General features: G+C 40.3%; 1 protein-coding gene across 1 annotated transcript in view; it reads right to left on the bottom strand.

Annotated features, from left to right (window-relative positions):
• LOC138043454 (NLR family CARD domain-containing protein 3-like) overlaps positions 1–6,976 on the bottom strand; it is a 283,562-nt gene that overhangs the window by 247,029 nt on the left and 29,557 nt on the right. The window lies entirely within an intron of this gene.

Here is a 6,976-nt window from a genome sequence, read left to right as displayed (position 1 = left end):
GGACTCTGATAATTGTAAAAAAATGACAAGTCCTTCAATTAAGAAAATGAAATTTCCTGACAAGGTTTCCCCGCCCGGGTGGGTGCAGACCTCAGAAGGCTGAGGCAGCGTTTACACAAAAGCGGTTTCACATCGACAGAATAGTTTTATGACTTCGAAACCACGTCAAAATCGATGTGGTTTGTAAGTGTTTACAGGGAACCGCTTTCGCCAGGAAGTGGTGATGGTAAAAGCGAGCGCTGCACTACGTGATAAATTTATTATTTTGAATCAAGAGAAAATGAGGGGACAGAGAAGGAGGCTCCCGGTCCAGCCCTTGGGATATGTCATGTCCACGAAAGTTTATTTCAGACGAGCGGAAGTCTTCCGAGACGTCCGCATGCAGGCCAACCTCGGTCCGATGTTTGAAAGAAAATAAATATTCATCAGCCTTCCACGTGCGCCATCATTTTCTCTTTTCACTAAGAACCTGAGAGCGAGGCAAGACTGCATGCGGACGTCTCAGAAGACAGACTTCCGCTAGAACAACGGCTTCCGCTCGTCTAAAAATAACTTTCGTGGACATAACATATCCCGGCCAACGCCTTGAGCCTCCCTCTCTGTCCCCTCATTTTCTCTTTGAATTCAACAATGCAAATTTCGCGCCAAAATAGTAACTGTATTCTAATCGATGCACTCTCGTGTTTACACGACAGAGGAAACCGCATCGTTTTGAAAACGCGTTCGTGTAAACGCTGCCTGAGTGTTGTCGGAGACAGAACACTTGGCGAAATGGCTGGAAGAGATTTTCAGAGATAAGTGACTTCTGTCGTCAATGAAAGTAAAGAAATGACGTGCGTGCGAGGGAAAATCGAGAGCAAATTAAAGGCTGGTTTTCACAAGCGACGGAGTCGGCGTCATAAGAGCGCTTATGACCTAGTGAAAATCAAAGATCGCAGTCGTAAGCGGAGTCATAATGTCGACGGAATCGGAGTCGGAAGAACCAGAACGTTCCAATTTTCTTCCGACTCCGTCGCTTTTGATCCAGTGAAAACTAGATTGTCGGAGTCGGAAGCAGAACCGCAAGAACCAACCAATCGCAATGCTTGGAATCGAACATTATGATTGGTTTTTTCTTCCGCTTCCGACTCAGTTTTCAGTTTTCACTGGATCGTAAGCGACGGAGTCATAAGCGGAATCGGTATTCTGCTTCCTACTCCAACAGTTTGATTTTCACCAGATCGTATGGCTCTGCGCTTCTGATTACGACTCCGACTCCCACGCTAGTGAAAACCAGCCTTAACTGAGAAACCTAGTCGCCCAGTTTACATTGCGCGCCCACAACTCTTCAGTCGTCATTTTCGGTGCAACCGAAAACTGGGGGATTCTGTAACTGTTAAAGTAATGTTTCCATCGGACATCAAATGGGCCATATAATTCTGTTTTCAATTGAAAACTAAGCTATGTTTATTAGAATTTCATTTCCAATAATTATTTATGTATGACTTGCTCTTCGCAACATGTTATCGACTGGAAATGGAAATCTTTGTTGAACCATCTTCTCTTGGAGTGGCAGCGAAGAGTACAGTAAACACCCGCATATAAGAACACTAATTTTAGTTTTGAGGCTGATCGAGTTTTTATTTAAGGGGTGCTTAGTAAGAAATGAGCCTGAATGTGTTCGTTCAATGTCCTTACAATTGATTTCACAATACAAGCCTTTTTACTGGGTTGCCGCGTGGCAATCCCAGTCGGAAAATTGATAGATTTCTCCGTTGAATTTTTTTTTTTTTCGTGTCGGTAAAAGTCTTGCCTGTCACTCCCCTGTTAAGTGGTATTATTGTGCATAGAGCCTTCTGCGCGTATTTTTTTAGGATCGAGAGGGTAGTGGAAATGCGTAGATTTCTCTGGTGGACACACTAGAATGATAAGCTTAACGTAAACCGGCAATGGCGTCGAAAGTCATGTAACGCGAATGGCGTTTTAGTGGATCTTTGAACAAAATATACCCTTATGAAGCTCATATTGGCAAGTCAATTGGATACTGAACAAGACAGGCGTTGGAATCTTAAAAGCGACGAGTAATTGGCTTCGACAACAATCTGTCGCCGGTCGAGCCGAAATCAAAGTGAGCTGCATTTCTAATAGTTTACCAAGTATGCTGTGATGTAGAACACTGAAACCAAATGGAAAATTCTCGGGTAACTTATGGGGTCAACAAAGACAGAGAACTAATCGAACACCTTACGTGGATCTGTGATCAACTCAGCACAGTCTGAAAATAATTGGAAATGTGACAGCCAAGAATTATTTGAAAGAAAGCTTGTCGTGTATTTTGTACTTCATTAATCAAGGAAAATGTTCTTCATGGTAACGGTTTGATCCTGAAATTTAGTTTGTTGCAATATTGCGCATATTTGACGCGATTGAGTTTCTTCTCTTCACGCACGTAATGCAATAGAAGGGGTTTTTGCCTCTAATAGCAAATATGTTGTTTGCTTCAAAAAATTGTACGCTGGAAAAGGTGGCCTTTATGAATTCATCATGTTTTATGATATGCGAGCTTAACTGGGTAGTTTTTATGTTATTCAAGGAAAAGGTTCTTCAGGAAACCTGAAGTACATGGTAATTTAACACGATTGAGTTTCTTGTCTTCACGCACGCAATGAAATAGGAAAAGGTTTTCGCCTCTAAGAGCAAATATGTTGTCTGTTTCAATAAATTTTTCGCTGGAAAAGGATTCTGTGGTATTTTTTGCCTTTGTGAATTATAATATCATGTTGTGTATTGAATTTTCGAGCTTAAGGTTGAAATGTGATATGGGAGAAGTTGTTTAGTATTGCTCTGTAAGCGGAAAGGGTTCACAGGCCTGTTAGAAGCGTGCTTGAGTTTCAACAAAATGAGCCACCAAATCAGTGAAAATTTGTGACGCCGAGGAAGAATAAAGTAGCTGCTATTTCCAAAATGATGGAATTACCTGGTGATAAATAACGTCGTACGCATCTTGAAGAGTATATTTTGACTTTGTGGTCATTGCCTCAAGAGTTGGGCGATTGTAATCTTTGTTTTGACTTCGCTCATTTTATCGTCAAACTTTATAACACTTGACAGAAAAACAAACTTACAAAAACCCGGTATCTTGCCATCATTTGAAACAGATGCTTCACTGTTTGGTGAGTAAACATGCCGCGGTAACTTAATCACGGCGCCCGCTGAATTCCGGCCATGTCACTTTTGATTTTGCGATTTATTTGAACGTGGCAAAAATCTCCCAAAATGTTTTGTTGCTGATCGTAACTTTTAATATTCTATATTCACGGTTCAAAATTAATGTTGTTTTCATGTCGTAAATATTTTATTCTCGATCGACCATCCCGGAAACTTCCTTCTGCTCTCTTTTATTTGTTATTCTTCGGAGACTGGAATGCTGTAGTTCAATACCACACAATTCAGCGCCTTCTGGTTTTCTGTAACACGTACCACAGGCAACCCAGTGTATGCTTCACGGAAGCATCTCGTTAAAATAGATTTCAAAGTTTGTAATGGCCCTGAACACCATGTTACATTGATCACTTACTGTACTGTACTTTTTCCTTCTTCTAATACCCTTTCCCCGTTATATTAAGAACATGTTTTATTTATCAGGCTGATTTTTTTCTTATTTATGTGGTGCTTTATTGGCCAAATTTCAGCCTGATGTTCTTAAAGTGGTACTATGATCAAATTTTTACCCCTTGACTTTTGTAGTGTATCACATAGAAATCCATAAAAGAACAAAAACGCCATTTACCGTTTGCAAATATTATCGTTAGTTCCGGCGATATTTGAGTTTGAAAAATGGATAAAATATGCAAATGAGCTGACTGATGACGTCATAAACTCAACCCAATATTATATTGAGTATATAAATAGAGCTACCTTAGCCATTTTGCAGCGCAGACAATTGAAACTTGGTAGTGTAATAGTTCTACAGGAAACACACCTATGGCTATAAAAAATTATGTTCCCATGGCAACTCACTCTTTTCCAGTCCCCACCCACTTGATTTCAATATGTTAGCGATTTTCAGCTTGAAAAATATTAAACAAGGCCACAAACTCGAGCTAACATATTTATATGCTTGCTGGATCATGCATATGAAGTGCTGTAAGCAAATATCAAAATGGAAAGCCAAAGGTGGCCAGAAAAGCTTTAAATATGGGGAGGTCTAAAACCCAGTATGATGCCACGGTAACAGAACTGTTAAGCTCATATTGTGGAGAACATTTAGTAGAATCTTCCAGCAAAAAATCAAAAATTTCTGATACAAATTGGTTGAGATATCTCCTTTCAGCATATTTGAACAAAATTTGGTTGAGTGTATGACATCATCACTTGGCTAATTTGCATATTTTAAAAACTCGAATATCTCTGGAACGAAAACAGTTCTTGTTCTTATACGCGGGTGTTTTACTGTAATTACCGCAATTTGTACCGCAATTATTGAATTGTGATTCCTCGAAGACCAGAGGGCGATTAACGGCTACAATGACCAGAATAAATGTATTATCGTTTCTGGAAAGTGGACAAGTATTATCTTGACTACATTGCAAGGAATCACGAACAGCGAATTCACCGTCGGATCGATGATTCTGGTTTAAATAATGTTATACGTGTCTTCAACTTAAGCTGACAGCACTGAACACAACGGCGAACATTTGAATACTGATACCTATCACAAACTGTAAAAGCCTTGATCTTTTCGCTGTTCATTTCATTTTCTCACCGATAATAAAACTGCATATTGTAGAAGTGAGCAAGCTTGTGTGCTTGTTATTTGTTTGAGCAGGTTGAAGTTTTGGCAGCTATTCAGCTAATGTGGACCTGCTATACCCACCCACCCTACACTCACAGAGGACACGACCTTCCGCATGGCAGCCCGGTGCTCAACCAACTGAGCCACTGGTGCGCGGATTCAACACCCGTTTCAAGATTTGGTAAACTTGAAAACGAAGAAATTCTAGGAAAGTAGAAATACAGCATTTCATCTTATGCTACACGTGTGTATTGCGTGTGCGACAAATGAAACCATCTTTAGTTTACTTTTACTGAGGCTTAGTACTTAACTGCCAAGCAACGAGATTATTTTTTATTCATGGAATCGTTTTTCCTTTACAACTTCGTCTAGAAGAAAGCTTTTTTCGCGGAACTTTTTGCAATTAAAAGAACCCAATGAGATGTACCTGGGAATATCAAAACCTAAAATTTGGCAAAATGATCAATTTTGGGGTATACTGATACCTTAAACCATCTCGCCTTGTTTTCATTGGGGAGGCGCGGTGGTCTCGTGGTTAGTGCGCTCGACTCCGGACCCAGTGGACCGGGTTCGGGACATTGCATTGTGTTCTTGGGCAAGACACTACTCTCACGGTGCGCCTCTCTCCAGCCAGTTGTATAAATGGGTACCAGCGAATTTAATGCTAGGGGTAGCCCTGCGTTGGACTACTATCCCATCCAGGGGAGAGTAGAAATACTCCTAGCCGCTTCATGCTACAGAAACCGGGATAAGCTCCGGCCTAACGGGCCACTTGGCTCGTAAGCAGACTTTACCTTTTTTTTTACCTTCTTTTCATTGCCAACTTCTTGGGTATCAAAGAAATATAGGTGAGCCGATAAAAATATCTCGCATTTTCCCAGAATTATTTTTGGTTTGACCAAGTCCCAAGAGTAATACGTCAACAAAACTCCCGTATGTCAACAAAAACATGGGCGAAGCTGACTAGGGTCCTTAAAGGGAGAACAGAGTAAGACTCGTAAGCAATCCCATAACTACAAGAAACTACCAAGAAATCAAAGGAAGCCCAAAACTGTACTGTGGCCCGATGTCGGAACAAAAGGTTGTCCAGTCTGAGTTTTTCATTCACTTGAAATTTACTCTAAAAATAAGAAAACGTGAAGTGTATTCTTTTCTTAAAAATTTTTAAATATATCGTGAAAGCCAACAAAATTAAATGTTCCAAAGTACATTCCATGTGCAATGACGCAACTTTCACTTCAATCGAAACTACGATCGCCATTGGCAATATTTACTGACGTTTACTGCGATTTTCATAATTCTGCGGAATTTCACCTTCAAGGGCTAAGCGCCGAACTGCGTTTTGGATTCCAACAATCAAATGTCCGAAGATAGTCGGGAAGATCGACTCTGCCTCCGGAAAGTGAATTGGAGTTCGAGTTTTTGTTTAGTTCACAGCACGAATACCATTATGATATCTTTTAAGAGTTTCTTCAAAAGACCCATAATCATTTCAGTAATTAAAATTTCGCTCCGACGAAGGGCTAACGCTCGAAACGTCAGCTTTCCAAGGCTTTTCCATTTCAGTAATTCCCAATGTGACAAAACAATGGTTTTTCTGTCCCCCGAGAGAAACAAACCTTTCAAATGAAACACAATCTTATTGTTTTGTCCTCCAGATTGGGAATTAACTGAAAGGGGTATACAAAAAGATTAGTATAAAGCTTTGGTTATGGAAAAAACAATTTTTTTTCGTTTTTTGGATTTTCTAAGAATTCTTAGCCTGCCACCCAATCATTCTTAGGGCTTCGTCACACGTTCCTCCCTCACATACGTTCGTGGACAGAAACGCGTGACGAAGCCCTGAGATATGTCTGCGTGATAGGCTAAGGAATTGTAATACACTGAAACAAAACGCCTGATGGGCTCCCTTCCGGCTTTGTCTTAAGGGCTCTGGCCTTCCCCTCAAGAACTGATTCCTATTTCTTATCCTTTCTTTTTACCAAATAAGTTTTTAAACGTTTTGAAAATGGCTTAAAGGTATGCAATGCACACAATGTCACGATCTCAGGGTGTCAGTCCTCTTTCAATCAGTGGAACAGCAAAGCAGTAATCGATTTTATTGTGAGTCAACCACAACAAAGTCAGTGTTGAATTTAATTCCATTGCTTCAGCCAGTGCAGCAGCACCCGAGTTCACTATTTCATTGCCAAACAAACTTAA

The sequence above is a fragment of the Montipora capricornis genome, chromosome 3 (assembly GCF_036669925.1).
Source record: "Montipora capricornis isolate CH-2021 chromosome 3, ASM3666992v2, whole genome shotgun sequence".
Taxonomy (NCBI): domain Eukaryota; kingdom Metazoa; phylum Cnidaria; class Anthozoa; order Scleractinia; family Acroporidae; genus Montipora; species Montipora capricornis.
The sequence above is the reverse complement of the archived record's forward strand: the minus strand, read 5'-3'. Positions and strand labels throughout refer to the sequence as shown.